Source organism: Doryrhamphus excisus, linkage group LG17, assembly GCF_037039965.1.
Source record: "Doryrhamphus excisus strain RoL-2023G ecotype Guam linkage group LG17, RoL_Dexc_Guam_v1.1, whole genome shotgun sequence".
Taxonomy (NCBI): Eukaryota; Metazoa; Chordata; class Actinopteri; order Syngnathiformes; family Syngnathidae; genus Doryrhamphus; species Doryrhamphus excisus.
This window is the reverse complement of record NC_136373.1, coordinates 3,931,064-3,955,079: the sequence shown is the minus strand read 5'-3', so window position 1 is coordinate 3,955,079 and position 24,016 is coordinate 3,931,064. Positions and strand designations below refer to the sequence as shown.

Below are 24,016 nucleotides of genomic sequence, written 5' to 3'. Positions count from 1 at the left end.
GAACGGATCTTTTTACTGAATGAACCGGAATTATCCAGTTCACTGAAATGAACGGTTTTGCCCACCACTAGTAAGAGTGCAAAGAGGGGTGGACAGATTCCCCAGGATGCTTTGCTGTAATTAAAATGATCCCTTTTGACCGTCCTATGCCTCTTTAAGGTGTTATTTTGTACAGATAGGGTGTATATAATAATTTAAATGTTTTTTTTAGTCATGTCCAGTTAAATTCTTTTCACTTTTGGTCTGAACATGGCACCTTTACTAAGAATAGTTGTGAATTCCATGCTATATATAATAATCGTTCTATGTTCAGTATATTTGAAGTATACTTAATATTGGGAAGTGTAGTAATGTATCTGCAGTACCAGTACATTGAACTGAATGATAAAGGATGAAATGGCAACAGAATTGATGAGTGGTTATACTGTATTTTAGTTCTGTGTATAACTTTTTTACACTTAAGTTAATGTTAATATTCAAATGTTACTTAAAATGAGGGACTAGACAAACATCCCTGTGTCACATTCTGTTCGTTATGTTCTGTTCGTTTGTCTTGCTTTCGCTGACTCTTTTGTTTCCTCCAATCAGCTCTCTCATTCATCTTGTGTCTAGTTCAGGTGTGTCTTGTTCTTGTCAGCTCCTATTTAGTTCTTCTTCTTTTAACTCCTACGTGGAACTACATATTTTTGTATTTTAGATCCTAAGTTGCCCAGTATCTTGGAATTAAACTTTTTTTTTTTTTTTTTTTTAGCAGCATTCCACTCTAACCTTCATTGTTTCCACAGACAACATGACACTCCTGGACAAAACACAAGAGAGCCGATTGGAGGAAACAGAAGAGTCAGAGCAAATCAGGGTCTCCCTGTTCAATCTCCATTATGTGCCGAGATCTCCAACCGGTGAGTAGTTTCACATTATTTTAGTTTTTTATAGCATGGTTAACTAGTCAATAATAATTATTATTATTAAATGACTGAACCTTGGCCCTATGACTTCAAATGTGAGTAGTGTTACTTTATTTTAGTTTTATTATACAGCGGGTGGTAAAATGGTACCTAAAACATATTTACACAGCAAAATGCATCATAAAGCTTACAAAATGTTGATACAAAATGTTACATACAGAACCAATGTTGTAATTGTGCTAGGAAGCGAACATCTAAAAACACGACAACAGCTGAGTAGCAACATTTTAAAGCGTATACAGACGTAGATACGTTTCAAATTTAGCTAGAATCTGGAAGATCTAGAAAGTTTTCTGCACGGGTTATTGTGTATAGGTGCTCTATCAGAGTCCACAACTCAATACAAATGTTTTGTTTTTTAACCGGACGCTAATTAGAGATCCCTGTGGTTATTTACAGACTACGCACCCTGAATCGAAGTATTTATTGGAGTATTTAGAGCAGGGGTCTCAAACTCAATTTACTTGGGGGCCACTGGAGCTAGGGTCTGGGCGAGACTGGGTCGCATCAGGTTTTCAAAAAAAAAAAAACCCAAAAAACGCATTAATTAAAAACAGAAAAATGAATAAACTTTGCTTTGGTTTCGATTTTCTACAAGAAAAGCTCTGATAAAACATTCCACTGTTCTCAAATATCTTATATTTTAATATAAATATAATATAATATAATAAATATTTTATATATCTTATTTATCTATATTTTATTTTTCTACACAAAATAAGATGAAAAATAAATAAACAAATCAAGAATAAAGAAAATCAATCAATCAGTAATAAATAAATATAGTAATAATAATAATAAAACGGCAAATAATAAAAACCACATATAGTTGGTGGGTAGACAAATTATTTTTTTCAGATTAAAATGAACAAAGCATTATTAGAGCCCTGTAGACATGACAAAACACGACTATAGTCACATTTACACTCTTTTTATTTTCAACATATTGCGCAACTGCAGGGTCTTGAGACACATGCTAACTCGCAAACTAGAGAGCTAGCGACCTAAACGGTAGCCTTCAAGTTATTTCCTTTAAACTTAAATAGCCAAAAATTTACCACTTCCACATGGATAGGGAGGATAACTATTAACAGTTATTTAACCTTTAACATGAACATTAATCAAACGTAATTTTTTTCTGGGTACATGATACCATACAGCATCCATATCAAACTTGCGCGGGCCGCACTAACATTAAACTTTCATATCAAGGCAGGGGCCTCAAATTAGTGTCCTGCGGGCCACATTTGGCCCACGGGCCGCGTGTTTGAGACCTGATTTTGAGTAACTAGAATATCACTTGGTTGAGTGCAAAACTACGAATGAACAGAGGGTGAAAATAAACTTCTTCCTTCCACTAACCTTCTACAAAGTATGTATATTTTGGTGTAATACTGCTCACCGTAAGTGTCATACAATTGAAGACTTTTGTACACTAATACAGTACATCCATACATCGTGCACACACACTAGGCTGCTGGCACACACTGGCATGAATAATGAGGCTATTGAGGCACTGAGACAAGAGAGCGCTTATGAATCGCCAGCGCTGCTCAACAAGACGGGAACATAAGGCTTCCACACCTGGCAGCATACGTGCACACATAATGTATATGAATGCACAATGGCGCACATGCAAGCTTTTAAAGCCGCACACACATTTCCTTCCCTTGCCACAGCTCCGTCGGTGAACAAAAGGAGTCTTGTTAGCTTTAAGTCGTGTCAAGATTGTGTTAAAAAATTAAAAAAGAAGCATAAAATTGCTGCTTGACAGCACTAAGGAAGTGATTACGGTGTGAAGAATGCTTTGGTAGATGGTGTATTGTGTTGCCGTGACAAAAGGTAGAGGACTTTGCTGTTTGTGTGTGTGTGTATACTTGTTTTTTTTTTTTGTGCAAAGACACTTTTCATCGTCTCGGAGCCACAAGTCTCTTTGTGTTTCTCACTCAGCACTTAGTTGCAACCCTCTACGCTCTATAATGCATCTTAATAAAAAAAAAAAAGAAGCCATTGGGTGCTGCTGACACTTCAGTTCAGTTCAGCTTCAATAGACAGCGGCAGCAGCATGCCAAGAGAGAGTGGATTAAAAAAAGAAAGAAAAAAAGAGAAGGCCAGATTGTTTAGAAAGGGGTGGGCGGGGTCAAGGCGTATTATAAAAAAATAGGTCTAAATAGCGACGAGTAGACAAAAGCAGGGTTGGCCTTCGGGGTGAGAAAGGTGATGTTAGAGTGTAGGCTGATGTACAGTACAAACTAATGAATATTAGCACACTCGGCCATGACACAATACACACTAATAATTCAAATCAACTTTATTTGTATAGCACTTTTCCTGCAAAGAAATGCAACACAAAGTGCTTTACAGAATTAAAGCAATTTCCACAATTAAAAGGAAAAAACAAAGAAACAAAAGAAACCCCATCCTTCCCACCCTCCATACTAGACCCACACACGCACACACACAAACACACACACACACACACACACACACACACACAATCACACAGAGTAGGGAGACATGGCATGGCACTGAGGAACAAGGAAACGCCACCTTTGGGGCCGTCCACACTGGGAGGAGCTGCAGGCCGTGTCATCGGAGGACCAGCACCCGGGCCCCCCGGACTCCGACAGACGGGCGGACCCCCATATTAAAGGGAGGAACCCCCAGCCGGCCGGGTCGAAGGGACCCAAAGATGGCACCCCCTCAGCAGACCCGAACAGCCCCTAGTGTGGAGGACCCCCCTGAGGAAACACTGGAGTTAAAAGCTGAAGACTAAGAGCAAAAAATATGACTAAAAAGATAAAAACATAACACTGGAGTTAAAAGCTGAAGACTAAGAGCATAAAATAGGACTAAAAAGATAAAAACAAAACACTGGAGTTAAAAGCTGAAAACCAAGAGCATAAAATAAGACTAAAAAGATAAAAACATAACACTGGAGTTAAAAGCTGAAGACCAAGAGCATAAAATAGGACTAAAAAGATAAAAACATAACACTGGAGTTAAAAGCTGAAGACCAAGAGCAAAAAATATGACTAAAAAGATAAAAACAAAGCACTGGAGTTAAAAGCTGAAGACCAAGAGCATAAAATAGGACTAAAAAGATAAAAACAAAACACTGGAGTTAAAAGCTGAAGACCAAGAGCATAAACTAGGACTAAAAAGATAAAAACAAAACACTGGAGTTAAAAGCTGAAGACCAAGAGCATAAAATAGGACTAAAAAGATAAAAACAAAACACTGGAGTTAAAAGCTGAAGACCAAGAGCATAAAATAGGACTAAAAAGATAAAAACAAAACACTGGAGTTAAAAGCTGAAGACCAAGAGCATAAAATAGGACTAAAAAGATAAAAACAAAACACTGGAGTTAAAAGCTGAAGACCAAGAGCATAAAATAGGACAAAAAAGATAAAAACAAAAGCATAAAATAGGACTAAAAAGATAAAAACAACACACTGGAGTTAAAAGCTGAAGACCAAGAGCATAAAATAGGACTAAAAAGATAAAAACAAAAGCATAAAATAGGACTAAAAAGATAAAAACAACACACTGGAGTTAAAAGCTAAAGACCAAGAGCAAAAAATATGACTAAAAAGATAAAAACATAACACTGGAGTTAAAAGCTGAAGACGAAGAGCATAAAATAGGACTAAAAAGATAAAAACATAACACTGGAGTTAAAAGCTGAAAACCAAGAGCATAAAATAGGACTAAAAAGATAAAAAAACACTGGAGTTAAAAGCTGAAGACCAAGAGCAAAAAATATGACTAAAAAGATAAAAACAAAGCACTGGAGTTAAAAGCTGAAGACTAAGAGCATAAAATAGGACTAAAAAGATAAAAACATAACACTGGAGTTAAAAGCTGAAGACCAAGAGCATAAAATAGGACTAAAAAGATAAAAACAAAACACTGGAGTTAAAAGCTGAAGACCAAGAGCAAAAAATAGGACTAAAAAGATAAAAACAAAACACTGGAGTTAAAAGCTGAAGACCAAGAGCAAAAAATATGACTAAAAAGATAAAAACAAAGCACTGGAGTTAAAAGCTGAAGACCAAGAGCATAAAGTAGGACTAAAAAGATAAAAACATAACACTGGAGTTAAAAGCTGAAGACTAAGAGCATAAAATAGGACTAACAAAATAAAAAAAATAATTGTCAATTTAATGGGCCAATGAACTCAAGGGCATTTTTATTATGTGAAAACACTCGAGTGCTGTCTATGTTTCCAGAAGGGCTTCTTAAAAGCACTTTTAAATTGCCAAAATGTCAACATTAGGGTTCGATTTTGGACAGCACGCTTCCAAGACATCACTCACATTAATGCACATGATGCTTAGGTCCTATGTGGTCACTAGAGGGCGTGCAATAGCACCTTCAGGCCAAGCCCATCAATGGTGGCTACTACTTCCTGTTCATGTCAAAGCTTTAGGGCTCCATTGGGATCCACTATGGATATTTTAGCTGAAAAAAAACGTTTTGGATATGAAACCTTCCACAATAACACGATATGGACAAAAGTATTAGGACTCCTGGACCGCTTTTCAACTGGAACAAATTGCATTCCAAGCATCTATGGGTCATCTGTGAAGGGATCTGCCAAAAGTGTACCATCAATCATGACTCCATTAGTCATCATTGACTATTTAACACATGCTTAGCTGCAGCTTTGGAGTCATGGGAACGTTTCCATCAAGTGTTCTGGTCCAAATGGCTCAGGACCAGCAAGTAGCAGAAGACTGTAGAACTTGAGCGCTGATCTCTGCCTTTTTAGAGAACATCTTACTTTCTTTTCCCCTGCTCTTGTGTTCTTCCTTCTTAAATCCCTTCAAGACGTGTGGTCTTAGTCGCTTAGTGTTAGTTTTGTTAGTTTTCCGTGACTAGTGCCTGGCTGCATTACATAATGATAGCATTCTCACACAGAGAACAATAAAACATATGTAATTAATATTTTACATAAGGGGCTGACATAGTTTTAGAATATTGAGGTGTTTAATGTGGTAGAAAATATCAATATTATAATTTTACAGCAGTTTTTAAGAGGATGAGATTTCTTTAGCCTAAGGACCTTGAGTTAATTTTTAAAACTAGCCCTTTACAGATAATAACGTATAAAATTGCTGAGTGTTCAAATACTCATTTCTGGACATAATAATACCACATTAATGGGACACCTTGTCTCTGATGTGGTAATTAATGACTGTTTCTGGGTATCTTTCATTTATCATCTTAGCAGGACATATTTGGACAATTGTAGGCTTCCAACCTCTTGCAAAAATAACTTTTAGGCTTTAGCAATCCCAGAAAATGGATGAAAGGAACAAAATTCCCACACACTCCCAAGGTACATTCCTTAATGATACTAATACTTTCATTTAAATATGCAGGAACAGAAGCATGTCATTACCTCTCTGGTCTACAACTGCAACCATCCATCCATCAACCCTATCTTTTAATAGGGTTGCATGTATGCTGGAGCCTATCCCGACTGTCTTTAGGCAAGAGGCGAGGTACACCCAGGACTGGTCGCCAGCCAATCGCAGCAACTGGAACCAGTCCAAGCCAAACCTCAAGGGAAAGTCACTTCATCCCTGTGCCAAGATACACAATGACGATAAATCAACTCACCTGTCCATTTGCTTCCATGGACCCAAACCCACCGTGGTCAGAACTTCCAGAACTCCCTTCAGAACAAGGGTCTAAAAGGGTCGCCAAGTATTCCCATCCTTCATGTAGTGTCGATGTAATTTGACCTCTTAATTCCCTACAACACATCCAGTGATTGGTTTAAGATTGATGGTGGATGTCCTAAATGGAAATAAAAAAAAGTCCACTCTATGTCCTCAAAGCAGCGTGCCGTGATGTGAACGTATTCCCAAATCCAAAGTCACTTTCTCTGATGAGCGTCTGCGGTGGCAATCTTAGCGTCCACTTAGAAAAATACACAAGTCTTCTTGACGTCCACATGCGAGATAGTCTAACCCACACACATGCATACACAAAGACACACATGCATACACACACGAGTGCTGAGCAGCGCTGAAGTGCTCCGAGGGAGAGCAGGCAGGAATAATGGACTTAATTCAAGAGAGGAGAGGGAAGGAGGGAAGGAAAGGTGGGATGAAAGAGGAAGGGGAGTGGAAAGGGGCAGGGACATGCAATTGTGTGTGTGTGTGTGTGTGTGTGTGTGTCTGTCTGTGTGTGCATGCGACTGTATGTTTGCATTGTCACATTTCACTTCCATGACTTGGCTGAAATAAATGTCAGTATTACAAGGTCCACCCAATGAAAGTACTGTAAACAATGTGGCCTTAAATAGTATATAAACATTTCACCATCATTTGGATACTACACAAGCTTGTAAATAGGAGAATAGTGTGTATTTTGTTCCTATGGATGTTTGCATGAGTCACCAACTTCACACAAATCATTAAAAAATTATTACATATTAAGTTTTATAGATCACTTACACACATACACAGTACACATTCATTCATTCATTCATTTTCTACCGCTTTTTCCTCACGAGGAAGCCTATCCCAGCTGTCTTTGGGCGAGAGGTGGGGTACACCCTGGACTGGTGGCCAGTCAATCACAGGGCACATATAGACAAACAACCATTCACACTCTCATTCATGCCTATGGACAATTTGGAGTCGCTAATTAACCTAGCATGTTTTTGGAATGTGGGAGGAAACCGGAGTATCCGGAGAAAACCCACGCATGCACGGGGAGAACATGCAAACTCCACACAGAGATGGCCAAGGGTGCAATTGAACCCTGGTCTCCTAGCTGTGAGGTCTGCGCGCTAACCACTAGACCGCCGTGCCGCCCCACAGTACACATATAGTGGGATAATAATAAATATAGCAACTTCTGTCAATTTCAGATTTAAAATAATGTACCGACGTAAGCCCCACACATTTCTGATTAAACCACGCCCACTTCCGGTTTATACCCCGCCCACTCAGAGGACAGATGCAGTGTGGTGTACTTGTCTCTTGTCAAAGATCCTCAATATTATGGCAGTAATCTACGGTTTTTCAGCACCTACTGCAAATATCTAATATTCAAAGATCCTCTATATTCTGTAACCGGAGTGCTCTTGTTTTTTTTTTTTTGTGCTTTTTAAGATATTACTACACAAATGCTAGCCAAATATCCTGTATAAGACAAGAGCACTCTGCTGTTTTCAAGATACTACTGCTTATGAAATATGCTTAAATATGTTATATATTACTGTTTGATTTTTTTTTATGTAAATGTTAAATTAGCAAAAATTGCATTTATAGTCCATGGTGCCAACCATGACAAAGTAGCTCGCAAAACAAACAAAAAAAACGCTTCTCGACAAAATGTTGTGTTGCTGCTGGATGTTTGCATTATCTCAACAATACTAGTTTCTTTTCTTTTCCAAAAGAGGAATCTTTTAGAATGAATTAAGCAAATGCAGACAACACGAGACAGAAGACCCTAAAAATACACACTTTGAAAGGTTATACTTGGACTCATGAGGTGATAATCATCTCTCTAGCTGTCCAAATTAAGATCAGTTGACTGATTGCATCCAATCATGTTTTGATGAAGCCATCATCTTAAAAGTGCAGTTTGTATTTCCAATCAGCGGAGTATTTAAGAGGGGACATCAACACAAGCAGGAAGATGTGCTGATAGAAAGCAGGGACGTATGCTGGTGTTGATGCCTTCTTGGAGGATCAGATAACTGGACATTTTAGGAAACAGCTGATTGGCATACATTTTTATCATATAGGGGATGACATCATCATACATCAAGGTTGAAATCAAGGTCAGGTGGGGTAAAAATGTAGAGAAAATTGATATGACACACATGTTAGGCTTATTTTTTAATGTGATTTTGATGAGATCATCACAATCAACCACAACACTTTAGATCAATGCACCCATTCATCCAACTTCAAAGACATTCCTGCACTAGGACTAACTAATACTAAATATTCACCATAGCTTTTTGATAGCAAAGATACATACCAGGAAAACTGCTGTACTTCCTGTTTGCTGAGATTTTTTTTTTACGGCGCATTGTCATACAGAGGATTCTTTGATCCGCGTTTTTGCAGTATGTCCTGAAAAACGGGACATTCAAACAGTCAAGTTTGAATGGTCACTTGTTGCTAGGCAGAGTTCATAGGCCTCAACGATAAAAATATAAAACACCATGCCATAAAAATGGCATACATCATCAGTCTTGTTGAGTTAAACCTGCATTATGTTATGCTAAAAAAAATCTAACCTCATTTAGTGGCGATACAGACCTGTGATTGGTCAGTTTTCAGTACATTATTTCCTATTTCCACTTTCGTATACGCCTTCTCCTCTGATTTCACATCAACATTTCGCCATTATTCGCAAAGGAAGCTAACAAGCTCAGTGCTCACTGTTCACTGAGTTGATAGAAGACGTTTGGGACGACTCTGAACGCTCGGTTTCAGAGTTTTTTTTTTCTAGCACCGGCTTCCTTATATGGGCATGCGCTTTAGGCCAGATAAGCTCTAGGACTGCCTTTCCCACAGCTCATTTTCGCTCTGTTTTCGGTTCTTAGCTATGGCTCCCATGAGATCTTTTTACAAGGCAAGCTCAGGCAGAAGTGGTTGGAGTTGGTGATTCATAGTTTTCATCTGTCAACAGAATTTCACACTGGACTGTTTTTGTGAAATATCCGCGTTAATACGTTGATGTTGGACATACTCAGTACTCTGTAAACGCGGACCTGTGTTACCACTCTTGGAGTTCATTCACGGTAATTCAGGGGTCTCAACCCAGAAGCTCATGGGCTAGCAATAGCGCCTAACCACATTTAAATTGGCTCTCTGAAGACTTTATTCATTTATTATTAACAGAACAAAATTAGAAAGTGGGGCTCGGTAGTAGTCCGGAAGTACTTGGGAGTGTGACCAATCAAAGCAGAGTGTGCAGAGTGTGCTCAGTCGGGCCGTGGGTGAAATAAATGAAAACGGACCGTTTTGGAAATACAGCTGGAATATGTGCAGATTCTGGAAGCTCTTTTTCTATGCGGGTTATTGTGTGTAGCTGCTCTATAGGAGTCCACAACTCAATACAAAGTGTCAAAAAACGAGCATAATAGATCCTCTTTAAATACAGATACAATACTGCTCATTCACTGCTGTCGTTGTCAAAGCAGATGTTTTTAATAGAAAAAAAAACTTGTGTAGTATAAAGTATCCACTTCCACCGGCGGTGTGTCACGTCACTATTTGAATCTACATTCCAGTGGCAGGTGCTGAACTCTGCCCGGCAACCAGCACACAAACCCACAAAACGCTCTCCCAGCAGGCAGGGTATGATGCCCATTGAGAGGTCAGGAGTCTCACATTGAGTGAGGGATCACTACAGTATGTGTTTGTATTGTGTGCACAACTTTTTATTTGAGGGTCCACTCATCCGCCTCCCCGCCCCCCCTGCTGATCTGTCTGTCATAAAGGGGTCTTAATGTCTTTACAGGCTGTCATCCTAACAAAGACTCTAGTCTACTATCGTAACACAAAGCGAAATCATCTTATAAGAACTTTAAAAGTCTTTTTAGTGGGAAGTCAATCAAGTATTTTTGTGTTAGGCCTTCAAAATCCTCCCCGCTGATCCACTTTACTACTTTAAATTCTAAACAACAAACTGCACTGATAATACATAATGACTTATCTCACATTTTGCATAAGTAATTAAATATGGAAAACAATGTATAAATATATTTTTAAAATATATGATTTCATTTCATTCATTCATTCCTTTTCTACCGCTTATTCTCACGAGGGTCGCGGGGGTGCTGGAGCCTATCCCAGCTGTCTTCGGGCGAGAGGCGGGGTACACCCTGGACTGGTGGCCAGCCAATCACAGGGCACATATAGACAAACAACCATTCACACTCACATTCATACCTATGGACAATTTGGAGTCGCTAATTAACCTAGCATGTTTTTGGAATGTGGGAGGAAACCGGAGTACCCGGAGAAAACCCACGCATGCACGGGGAGAACATGCAAACTCCACACAGAGAGGGTGGAATTGAACCTAGCTCCAAGCTGTGAGGTCTGCGCGCTAGCCACTCGACCGCCGTGCCGCAATTTAATTTCATATAATAAAAATATATATGTATAAAACGGGCTTCCGTCAAATGTACGCTTGATACTCTCTGCAGTTGAGTCATACACACATAATGTACGTATACATCTGTCCATCCATTCACATCCATTCATTCATTGTCCATAGGTATGAAAGTGAGTGTGAATGGTTGTTTGTCTATATGTGCCGTGTGATTGGCTGGCCACCAGTCCAGGGTGTACCCCGCCTCTCGCCCGAAGACAGCTGGGATAGGCTCCAGCACCCCCGCATTCACATCCAAATGATTAAAAATAGGTTTTTTTAAGGTCAAATATTGCATGTTGTTTTGGCTCCGTTACAAATATAGATTGAAATACTTGTTAGCATAAGACGATTAACCTTGTTACGTGACTGTAAGGTACAGTACCATCCAACGCCAGTGTACATATTACATCAGCCTATTAAATGCACCATTGTTTACTTCACTGCATATAGTATCCATAGAGTATGCAAACTTATTATGGGGATTATTATTATTATTATTATTCTAATTGCCTCAGCAGCTATGGTAACACTGGCCACTGACATTGACGCTTAAGCTTGCAATGCAGGAGGTGGATAACAGATATAGAGTGTTAAGGTATGCAGCCTTTGCTGTCTTAGGCAGCCATTGATGTTGTTAAGAATCAAGCATGAAGACTATGATGGGATGTCATACTACACTGAATGAAGCTAATATTCATTTTGACTCCATTTTCTTCTTGTAGCAGCCCAACAACACGTCAACTAGGTTTTTTTTGCACCAAATCCTCCGAAATTGCCATCAGGGCAGGATCAAGCAGTAACCACTGTTGTGTCAGGGAGGGGTCATGACCTCGTCCTCTAGTTGGGTCTTTGTCTCGAAACAGAGCATGCCAGCTCTCCACAGATTTCTGTGATGTGTCCTGGCAGGTAGTCTATGACACGGTCCCCTGACCCCTGTGACACCACTGGGATTATTGGGGGCCCCGGATGAGAATGGCAGCAAAAAGGCCAAAGAAGAAGCGAGTGTGTTACAGTGGGGGGGTCTTTCTTGGAAAGCCTTTGGGGGGCACCCGAAGCTGTAATCCTCTCTGCTGGACTTTGATGTGATAGCACCCAACTGAAAGGATGGAGGGTGACAAGGGGATGCGGTCTGGAGTGCAAGGAGGGTTTAAAGGGGGGGGGCTAAGGGTACAAGGCGGAGTTGACAATGGTGCCAACATTGGCTTGCTTGTTATTGTTACCCTCAATTGGGGTAGCCTGACCGCATTTTGTCCTTTTTGAAATATGTTTTTGTCTTATTCCATGAAGTCATCATAAAATAGGCATGATACCTACAATATAAGAATTTTGTTAACTTTGACTGACCAAAACATTAGGTACACTTGCACAGTAGCACAACAGCCGCATCAAGCATTCTGTATCAATGGCTGACATAAAGGGGCTAAAAATATTATTACAAAAAATAAAATAATATTCATTCATTCATTCATTTTCTTCCGCTTTTTCCTCACGAGGGTCGCGTGGGGGGGGGTGCTGGAGCCTAACCCAATAAAATAATATAATATTTATAAAATATTATTAGTCAGCGCGGGCACGATCGTGCATCAGTCACTGACTTTTTCTATTTTGTCTGTAGTACTGAATGCAGTGCTTTTGAGAAAAAATACAGTCAACAATGGTAACTGATCTTCCTGTTTGCCATGTTTGCATGAATCACCAACAAAATAATTATTTTGTTATTTTTGTAACATTATGACTTTATTGTCATAATATTACCACTTGATTCATGCAACTATATAACTATTTTTACAACACTTTTGTTTTTCTCTAAGCATTAGGACTTGTAGTGACTATTTTTATTATATTACGACTTTTTTCTTGTCGTATTTTGACTTTCTTCATTACAATTTCATTTTTAGCATTGTAATATTTTAATATTTTAACACACTTGAATTTAATTGTAATCATTCCTGCTGGACTTTGATGTGATCGCACATAACTGAAAGAATGGAGGGTGACAAGGGATGTGGTCTGGAGTGCAAGGCGGGTTTAAAGGGGGGGGGGGTCTAAGGGTACAAGGCGTAGTCGACAATGGTGCCAGGGGGATCAGTGATGGGACTAACGCCTTCCCAGGCATGTATCACACCCTATCTGGCTATAACGACCACCTGCAAACCAGACATATACACATGATGTATAAACATCTGTCTATCCATTCACATACGTACAGTATATCATGTAAACATCAGTCTGTCCATTCACACATGCATTGACATCATTATTATCGCAGCTGACTTGGGGGGAGTGGTATCATAGTGGTATCACATACCTGTTTGTCCATTCATTCATGTATCTCTTCCTAAGTATAGCAAACTAAACAATATGAAAACTATTGGGAAAACTTGCAGTATGTTCCACAGAGCAGCTTGTGGAGCTCAGCCAGTGGATTAGAACACCTTGCATGACCACGGCTTTGCTTCTTTCATGCACACGCACGCAGGCACACACACGTACAAAGCAGTGTTTGGCAGAGGAATGCACATTTCTGCACTAGTTCCCACCACTGTTAAATCTAGTTGGCTGAACACTGGCTTATGAAGGTGTCTCTCTGCATGTTGGCAAAACACTGAAAAGTGAAAGCAAATAAACTCACTTTGCCGGGTTGCTTCGGTAACACAACTCGACAAGCCAGCCCATCTCAGGAGCGATGCACCGGGCACCCTGTAATTCGTCTCTTAAACTAAACTATTCCTAAACTATTCCTGTTGATACAAGAACAGAGATCACACAGTAAGGATGTCTTGGAGACAAAAAAAAAAAAACGGGGAAAACACCTCTCTAGTTGAAAGGAAGAGGACTTTAAAACACTACCTTTAACGCCGACATTTACCATCTTAAAAATGCCCACACATGCATCGGTCCCTGTCCATCATGTTGTATAAACACAGGGAGAAGAGGAGCTAAGTACAGGTTGCTTTAAAGAGATTGTATATTTGACTTTCACAGTGACAAAGCATAACATAAATAACAGAAAATTATGAAAAAATCACATACACTTGTAGTTTTTAAATAAATGCCTGTCTAGTCACATATATACATAACATTTTGCAAGATATTATTGGTCTCACTTTGGTCGTTGCTCGTCTCCACATAGTGAAAATCAGGAAGAAATGCAAGAGTTGAAAAAAAAAATACTGCAAACATTTAGTGCAAAAATGGTCATGAGTGCGTTAAAGTAAAACTCTCTTAGGAAATGTGGAATCAAACTATGGGATGGATTGAGTAAGGAAGTCAAACAATGCACAACGATGAGCCAATTCAAGAAACAATACAAGCAGTTGATGTTTTGCATTATTAAAAAAAAACAAAAAAATCGTAAACTGTATTATGGAAAGCAGGAAGTGAACAAATGTAACAGTTACTGATTGTAAAAGTACCAGATGGAGGGGTAGGATTTAATAAGCTTTGCTTCTTCCTACTCTTTTTGGACATGATTGTAAAAGTAAACTGTATTATGGAAAGCAGGAAGTGAACAAATGTAACAGTTACTGATTGTAAAAGTACCAGATGGAGGGGTAGGATTTAGTTTTGCTTCTTCCTACTCTTTTTGGACATGTGGAACTGTGAACTGATTATGTGATGCATTCAATTGTAATCTGATGCATGTTCAAATGAAATAAAACTATTACCATTACCAAAGTGGAGCATTGCGTTTTGCCACACACATATAAACATAACTCTTTCAGATGTCCATCAGACACACTATCTGACATCAAAATACTTCAGCAGATCGCACAAGTGGGCGGACGGAGAGCTTTCAAACCTTGCCATACATGTGAAGATGATTTTATACACACACATGCACTAACATAGTATCTCTGGAGTATTAAAACTAGTAAATTACCTTTTTATAAAATGAATAAAAAGCCTGGAGCAGTATGGGGGAAACTGGAAAAAGAACGAACCACGACACATTTATGTATTTTTTCATTTGATCAAATCACTAGACGAATCAGTTTGTCTTGCAGTGCATACTGTACATTCATTCATATCCCGCAAAAATGTTAGTGCTGCATTCAAATGCTTCCTACAAAACAATAACATTTCAGCTTCCAGGGACAAAAGTATTCCAGACAATTCAGGGCAAAAGGAACTGAATACACAATGAAACGGGGCCTTTTGAGGTTGCCACGGAAACGTGGCAACACGCCTTGTTATCACAGAGGCAACATCTGTGATTAGCATACAGTAGCTTCCAAATCGCAGTGAACACACACACACACACACACACACACACTCGTACACAATAAAAGCTGGAATCTAAGCAAGTGCAGTCTGATCAGACGTCAAGGGATTACCGAGGCTGGAAGACTATATTGCGCTCTCTCAGACATGAGCTCATATCATACAAGTTATGACATTACCACACAATATCGGGAAGTTTCTGAAGAAAAAAGGTCCACATTTCTGTTGCTTAAAAAATATTGATACTTTCTTCCTCGTAGTAGCTTTGAATGTTAGTCCACTTATTCCACTTTTGGAATGGAAACGTCCATGCATATAGAACATTCATTCATTTTCTGCCGCTTTTCCTCACAAGGGTCGCAGGGGGTGCTGGAGTTTAGTAACGGTCGCCAGCCAATCACAGGGCACATATAGACAAACAACCATTCACACTCACATTCATACCTATGGACAATTTGGAGTCACCAATTAAACTAGCATGTTTTTTGGAATGTGGGGGGAAACCGGAGTACCCACGCATGCACAGAGATGGCCGAGGGTGAAGGGTGGAATTGAACCCTGGTCTCCTAGCTGTGAGGTCTGCGCGCTAACCACTCGACCGTCATGCCGCCTCCATATACAACATACTATACAATAAGACTAATAATGGAAGATGGAGAGGAAAGGGAACAACAGGAGGAGAGGGGAACTAAACACCTATGGGGGAGTGCAGTGTGGGACTGTCAAAAAAAACACAAATAAGCACACTCACACCAGGGATATAAATTATATCTGTAATTGAAGGCATTCAATCAAAGATAAGTACCGCCTCAGTACGTATTTTGGAGCAAGCAGACACTCTGTAGCACTTTTAGTGCAGGAGGAACCTTTGTTGTATGCGGGTCTGCATTGGGCTCTGAATGACAAAAATGAGTAGCTCTTGGTCATTTTCTTTTTTTTAAAAGTGGCTCTCACAGGCCCATAATATAGTCAGTAGTCCATTTTAACATTTACACTGCATGTATGTGATCATTATAGACCTTCGGTCTCGGGCTGATACTGACACTTGGGGGCATGATACCTGGCCTGATACCAGACAAACCATGTGATGATCTTATTATCACATACTATTTAATCATAAGCTTATTATCACGTACTATTTAATCAAAAGACCATTTTGTTTCCGGAAAATGTTCAGTTTATTACATGTATTATATCTAAACAGTGTAAACACAATAATTGCAAAAAAATATTTCAACAATAATATTTTATCAACAGTCTTATCTTATCAATGTCTGACAATTAAAGTTCCATTCATCAAGTTTGGGTTTTTTGGTGACTGGAGAAGCACTAGACACTAAGCCAAGGGTGGGCAAACTACAGCCCGGGGGCCACATCCGGCCCGCCAAGTGTCAGACATGGTCTGTTGTTTACAAAGTGCTCCTGAAAAAAGGGACACAAGCACATAATAATAATAATAATAATTATTATTATTAGATTATTATAATTATTATTAGAACTATTATGATTATTATAATTATTATATTAATGCTAATTATTATATTAATTATATATAATAGTATTGTTATATTTGCATATTTTACATAATAATAATATAATGATTATTTTAATTTTATTGTAATTATTATAATATTTTATTATTTTTAAAATATTTAAATATAAATATAAAATAATAAATAATAATAGCAGATTGCATGACAATTTTACAGATACAATAATACCAGGTGGACTGTTACGTGTAAAATATATAGTCTGCCCCCCCCCCCCACCCCCCTTCCCGTAAATTTTGTCATATCAATGCGGCCTGCGAGTCAAAAAGTTTGCCCACCCCTGCACTAAGCACTCGCGCGCTGTTCTCTGATTGGTTGTTTCACGGGCACGATACCAGAGCAGCACGCTCTGAGTGGACAGCTACGGGGGCTGATACTGGACATGGTTAAACTCTATATTTTATCAGTATCACTGCCCTGGGCTTTGACACAGTATCATTTTTGTCTTTTCCCGTATCATTCATGGGCGGTTTCTATGGTACAGGGCCAATTAATACTGTAGTATGTGATAATGTACTGTACTGTACTTTATCACATACTACAGTATTAATTGGTTTCTAGGGTACAGGGCCAATTAATACTGTAGTATGTGATAATGTACTGTACTGTACTTTATCACATACTACAGTATTAATTGGTTTCTAGGGTACAGGGCCAATTAATACTGTAGTATGTAATAACTATTGGTATCAGTACCGGCCGATTTCACTCATAGAATATTGGAATCGGTATCGGCAGCATAAAACCCTGATTGGACCATCCCTAGTTTTAGCACCAAACATGTTCTCTATGCACTGTTTCTGTTTAGGCAGCAATCCAGCAGGGCAGAAATGAATTGCACCAAATGTAAGATTAATGAAAAGAACATTGATTTCTTGTCGGTAGCGTGCATGGTTCTGTGTCTCCTATTCCTAAACCACAACTGATGGAAACGTAGCGATGGACCTGGTAGTTTGTTTGATTTACAACGGTGAATTGGGTCAAAGCGGCACTTTAGCCCACATATTATCATAATGAAATAATTTTCTCCACCACAGCCCCTCTTATTCCCTGGCTTCCTCCATCCATCCGCCTTGAGGTTGCAGGTAGCCGGCCAAGTGGAACAGGATTAGAACGCTGTGAGTATTAGAGTGTCCTGGCCAAACAAACTGTCATTTCCCTCCGTTTTGGCTCCCTTCTTCAAACCTCATTCCCTCCTCCCGAAGGCCACGTGTCAAGAGGAGGGGTGGGGGAGTGGGGGGAGCAAAGCAGCACGAGGAGAGACAGACTGGTAAATAGATTTACTGGCGGTACTGAACATTAAAGACTGTTCTGGCTTGAACCAATGTTGTAGTGTGAAGGAAGGCTTAACACTAGCGTCTCGCGGGCCGCATTTGGCCCGCGGGCCGCAAGTTTGAGACCCCCACCTTGATACCAAAGTTTAATGCACACCGGACACAATTAACGTGATTTTGCCCCGCCCATACTGTTACCCTACCCTGTTACCCCGCCCTGTTTTGCTTTGGATTAGCTAATGAAGCGAAAGGCTTATGACGCTGGGTACAAATAAATACAGGAAAATGATTTGGAATAAAATGGAAAATACACGTCAAGATAAAGCATCTCATCAAACATGTTGTTAAAGTTACGATGCTAACTTGCTAATTAGGTAAAATTATTAAGTTTCATTAATGTCCATGTTAAAGGTTAAATAACTGTTAATACTGTACATTTGAATCTGAAAAAAAAAATAATTTTTCTACCAACTCTACCAATGTGGTTTCTCATTTGCTGTTTTATTATTATTTTACTTATTTTTTACTGATTGATTTATTGTCTTTATTCTTAATTTGTTTATTTTTTTATCTTATTTTGTGTATAGAAAAATAAAAATTAAGATATTTGAGAACAGTGGAATGTTTTATCAGATATTTTGGTGTGGAAAACCGGAACCAAAGTACTGAAAAAGTGTAGGGTATAGCAGAAGCAAAAGCATTGTCATTTTTCACCCAGAACCGAGCTCCGGTGGCCCCCAGGTAAATTGAGTTTGAGACCCCTGGCTTAACATATATTGTTTATATATTTAAGTCTTTACAAAAAAACATTTAAAAAAATGCATCTTAAAGATGTCCAAGACATTTTTGCACATGTTGCAATGTAACAGGACGTAAAAATGATAAATATATGCAACATAAAAGCCTCCCAATAAACAATGCAACATTAGCAGTATTCCAAACAAACACACTGAACATGAATAGGATTTTGGCCTCCACATGGCAAATAATCAAGTCAAGACGACGAGGATGAGGATGAGGACGGGGGTACAGTGACCCCGCCGAGAGCACAAAGTTGACAGTGGAAGAATTAGACCGGAATTCGCAAAGCATTCTCACATGTTCTCAAAGAAGATTCATCGGGTCTATAATGTTACGACTTCATCTTCAAACCCGTTGGAAGAGGAGCCAGAACTGTTCTTTATTATCCATACTGTCTGTAGTGGCTTTCAATGCAAACAGGGGGCTTTGCTTCTGCCAACATGTGCGCTATAACCGTTTCCAGCAGGAAGAGCACTACGACTTCCATCATTGCACCTTTCACTTTGTTGGCACTGTCGTACCACAGTGGTAAGATGCTTTTTGAAATAGGTGATTTATTTTAGTTTTATTGTCTGATCTTGACAGTCCTGATGGCTTCCGATGTTACTGGAATGACAAGGAGATCCCACATATTTTCCACATCACCATCACAATCTGGAATGCTTTTTCTTTCAATAGGACAATGACGCTTCAGATTGTTCATGGGTGTCAAACGGCAGCTGGCTAAGTGGAGATGTAATTTTTTAATTGGTCTTGAAAATTTTGATGTATCTTTGGGCTCCCCCTAGAGCGGAAGTGCCCTGGTTGCTTGCTTGGTGTTGTTAGCCTAAATTGGGGTAGCCTGACCGCATTTTTTCCCTGTAGAAATTTCCCATTAGAAATATGTTTTTGTCTTATTCCATGAAGTCATCATAAAACAGGCATGCTACCGACGATATAAGATTTTTGTTAACTTTGACTGGCCACAACATTAGGTACACTTGCACAGTAGCACAACAGCCGCATCAAGCATTCTGCATCTATTGCTGACGTACTAAAGGTGCTAAAATATTATTACACCCCTCAAAATACATTGCAGTATGCACCTTGCAATCTTAAACCTGTTTCATAACGTACACGGTGCATTTTTTTCAAGTCGGGTGCACGATCGTGCATCAGTCACTGACTGTTTTTTGTTTGTTTGTAGTAAAAAATACAGAAAAAATACAGTCAACAAGGCAGACTGATTTTCCTGTTTGCCATGTTGGCATGAATCACCAACAAAATAAATTAACGAATAAAATTTCAAGGATTATTCAAGGTTATTCAAGGTTATTTTTGTAACATTATGATTTTATTGTCATAATATTACCACTTGATTCATGCAACTATATAACTATTTGTACAACAAACTTTTTTCTTTAAACATTAGGACTTGTAGTGACTATTTTTATTATATTATGACTTTTTTGTCGCATTTTGACTTTCCTCATTGTTTTGTAACATTATGACTTTATTGTCATAATATTACCACTTGATTCATGCAACTATATAACTATTTTTACAACATTTTTTTCTCTAAACATTAAGACTTGTAGTGACTATTTTTTTATTATATTACGACTTTTTTCTCGTCGCATTTTGACTTTCCTCATATTACAATTTTCATTTTTAGCATTGTAATATTTTAACACAGACTTCATAGTACTCATAGTACTCCAACCATATTAACCCATTTAGTACGCTGCAGTTATGGGCAAAGTGAGAATCTAATTTCTAAAAAATGTCAGTTAAAGTGAAAGAATATTGAAAAGTGTGAGTCCTCTCATGCGCGTGTTGATGATTAGCAACGGTAATAGTGTTTGCTATGTGTGTCATTGTTCATTCTTCTCCGGTATCTTCGCCACTTCCTTTTCCGACACTGCTTATCTCCTTAATAAGTCACCATAAATTGTACCGTTGATGTTGAGCTACTCTGGAGTAAAAATGGAGTAAATTCAAATAGATGACATATATTGCATGCAAACTTCAATAAGTCTAGAACGTCTTTTTGGCAATGTATATTGAAGGAATGGTGACTGTGGTTTGCCAAGCTGTGACCACAAAATGTCATGTGTGGAATATATGTTTATTTTATTTGAATTTAGTAAGTAAGTAAAGTTGGAGCAAAGCCGACATGGAGTCAGCAGAAGCCTGTAGCCACAAACTGCATGTCCTGCCATGTGTGAGAAGACATCGTAAAATTGATGCATTTTCTTTGCCATTGTAAATAAACGGTTACATGACATGGTTTTGAGGAGAAAATCCAACGGGGGGAGGGGGGGGAGTCAGGAATTAGTTGTGTACTGAAAGGCGACTTGCTCACGTTTGGGGTTTGGACTAGCTACAAATGCTTATTTGACGTTTTTTGGAGTAAACCTGACCTGAATGGTTTGATTTAATTTAGATTTTTGTAACATTACTTTATAATAACAATATAAAGTGGATTCTCAGTTAGCATACGCCCCGGTTAGTGTGATTTTTAGTTAACATGTAGGTTTGTTGGAGGGAACCGTAGTACCCGGAAAAAACTCACGTATGCACAGGGAGAACATGCAAACTTTTAGGTCTTCCCGATCTCTTGACTGCATGGCCAATATGCTAACCACTCCCATCGTGCGGCTACTTCCATACTGGATAAAACAAAATTTGTTCCGGATCAAAAACCACTCCATACTCTTTATTGCTCTCTGGTTTTACTATATCTCACTCATATACTGTAACCTATAATGTAAAATACAGAGAACATACAAATACAAATCATGGCGTGATGTGTGATAGAAGAGTTTTAGCCAAAATGAAAGGAAAAGTATACAAAACTGTGGTGAGACCAGCCATGTTGTTTGGTCTCGAGACAGTACCACTGAGGAAAAGACAGGAAGCAGAACTGGAGGTAGCAGATATTAGGATGCTGAGGTTCTCATTGGGAGTGACCAGGATGGATAGGATCAGGAAGGAGTACAGAGACAAAGTCAGAGAAATTGATTTGCTGTGGCGACCCCTGAAGGGAAAAATTGTGTTTTGGTTAGACTATTTTAGTTTGTCTATTTTCATAGACTATTTTTGTATTATGACTTTTTGTATTATGACTATTTTTTTTCCTGCGACATAACATTGTATTCATAACACTTCATTCGTAACAGTTTTGTTGCAATATCACAGCAGTTCTCATCACCAAATTTTGTATAAACATTTTGCATTAATTTAAATTTAGTACAATAATCTCGAAAATGCAATGTTTATCCTTTTGGTCTCCGCACAATAACTCAGTAGAAGTAGAATTGTGGCATGGTAACTGGTACACCATAAATGCCACTCTATACAATAATGACAAGTATGGGTGTTTGGCACCATGTTGTCTTTATATAACTATTACACAACATTAATAGCTGATTCTTCATAGACTGTTAGAGTGTAATAGAGTGTAATACCGTTGGTTTATCAAGGAGGTATACAGGCGGCATCTAATTAGCGAGTATCGTTAGTGCCGAGATGGGGTTCATCCTAATGAAATGCTAATCGTTGAGGCTGATCAGAAAAGAAGCCAGTTTAACATCCCAGTGATTTCTTTAATTGACGATTTTAACGACATTACATAACGTCATGCACACAAAGAGATGACAGTAACGCATGAATCCCCTCATTCACACTAATTAATTACCACACTTAATGAGTGCATACTTAACAGCCTGCACGTAAACACCAGTGGGACATGATACACTGGGAGTGTTTCATGTTAATTGGGTCTTTGATTGCGGGGTGCAAAGTTAATACTGTAACATAAAGTAGAGTCAAATATGAATTGGAATATGAATCTGCACGACAGGACACACACACACACACACACACACACACACACACACATGGAAAAGAAGTGCAAATATTTCCATTTGTCGTCACATTTGCCGTAAACACCATGACAGCTCCTCATTGACGGCAAATGGCAGAGGTGGCGGACGCCTCCACGACTGTCCCCGCGGCGACCGATCGGAATGCTAAAAATAAATGCAAGCCTTTGTGGACCGACAGAAGGTCAACGGTTGTTATCCGCAACCGCAAGTGTCACATTGTCCGAATGCATTGTAGCGTCTGACTCGCCGAGGACACGCCCACGTTAGGAAGTGCTTTGATATTTGCCAACGCCGTGTGTGTGTGAGACGACATAATTTTTTTTTTTTTTTTTTTGCAATTAAACACATTATGAACAAAAGTATTGGGACATTCCACCGACATGAAGTGAAAAGTGCAAAAAATATAGGGCAGCTATAACCAGCGCCCACTCTTCTGGGAATACTTCCTATTATAAATCATATATAAGTTATATATGATTATAAGAAGTCGTCTCACATTGACAAGTCATAAACGGTAGCGTCTTAAGCGGGTTACACGCTACACAAGCTGTAAATGTGTTTCACCTTGCTGAAGTGTACTTATCATCCTCTTGAGAAGGAACGATAATCCAAGCATGCGAGCCTGGATTTTGAGACCACTTAGGAAGATGACAGATGGGATCGGTGACAAAATCCCCTTATCCGCTCTCTGCTCACTTCATTCCCAAAATGCGTCACGTTCTGAGAGAGAAATAAATAAATAATACAAATATTAGCGCACTTAAACGACAGAGGCGTTAATATTTGTCAGCAGGAAATTCGAATCAAAATAAATAAACGCAACACATCTCATCAGGGATTTTTAAGCCTCGCTTGCCGCCAGATTGTTGCATATCCTTACACCTGCTTTCAGCATTCGGACCTATTCACTTGTTGCTATCTCTCGTGTAACATTTCCCAGGACTGTGCAAGTTCTCTTAGTTAGCTTTTGTTATTTTTTGCTCCCTTAGTTTACCGCTTCGTCCTGCTTTCTATTGTACTTTGTTTGCTTTTGAGATTTTTTGAACATGTGCCTTTTGTTCTTAAACTTTATGGTAATGGTTTTATTTCATTTGAACATGCATCAGATTACAATTGAATGCCTCCTATAATCAGTTCACAGTTCCACATGTCCAAAAGGAGTAGGAAGAAGCAAAGCTTATTAAATCCTACC

General features: G+C 38.9%; 1 protein-coding gene across 1 annotated transcript in view; it reads right to left on the bottom strand.

The window, feature by feature from the left end:
* sema3b (sema domain, immunoglobulin domain (Ig), short basic domain, secreted, (semaphorin) 3B) overlaps positions 1 to 24,016 on the bottom strand; it is a 63,016-nt gene that overhangs the window by 15,574 nt on the left and 23,426 nt on the right. The window contains exon 3 of the mRNA XM_078797696.1: positions 6,595 to 6,730. The gene's annotated coding sequence lies outside the window, so the exon portion shown is untranslated. The remainder of the gene's footprint in view (positions 1 to 6,594; positions 6,731 to 24,016) is intronic.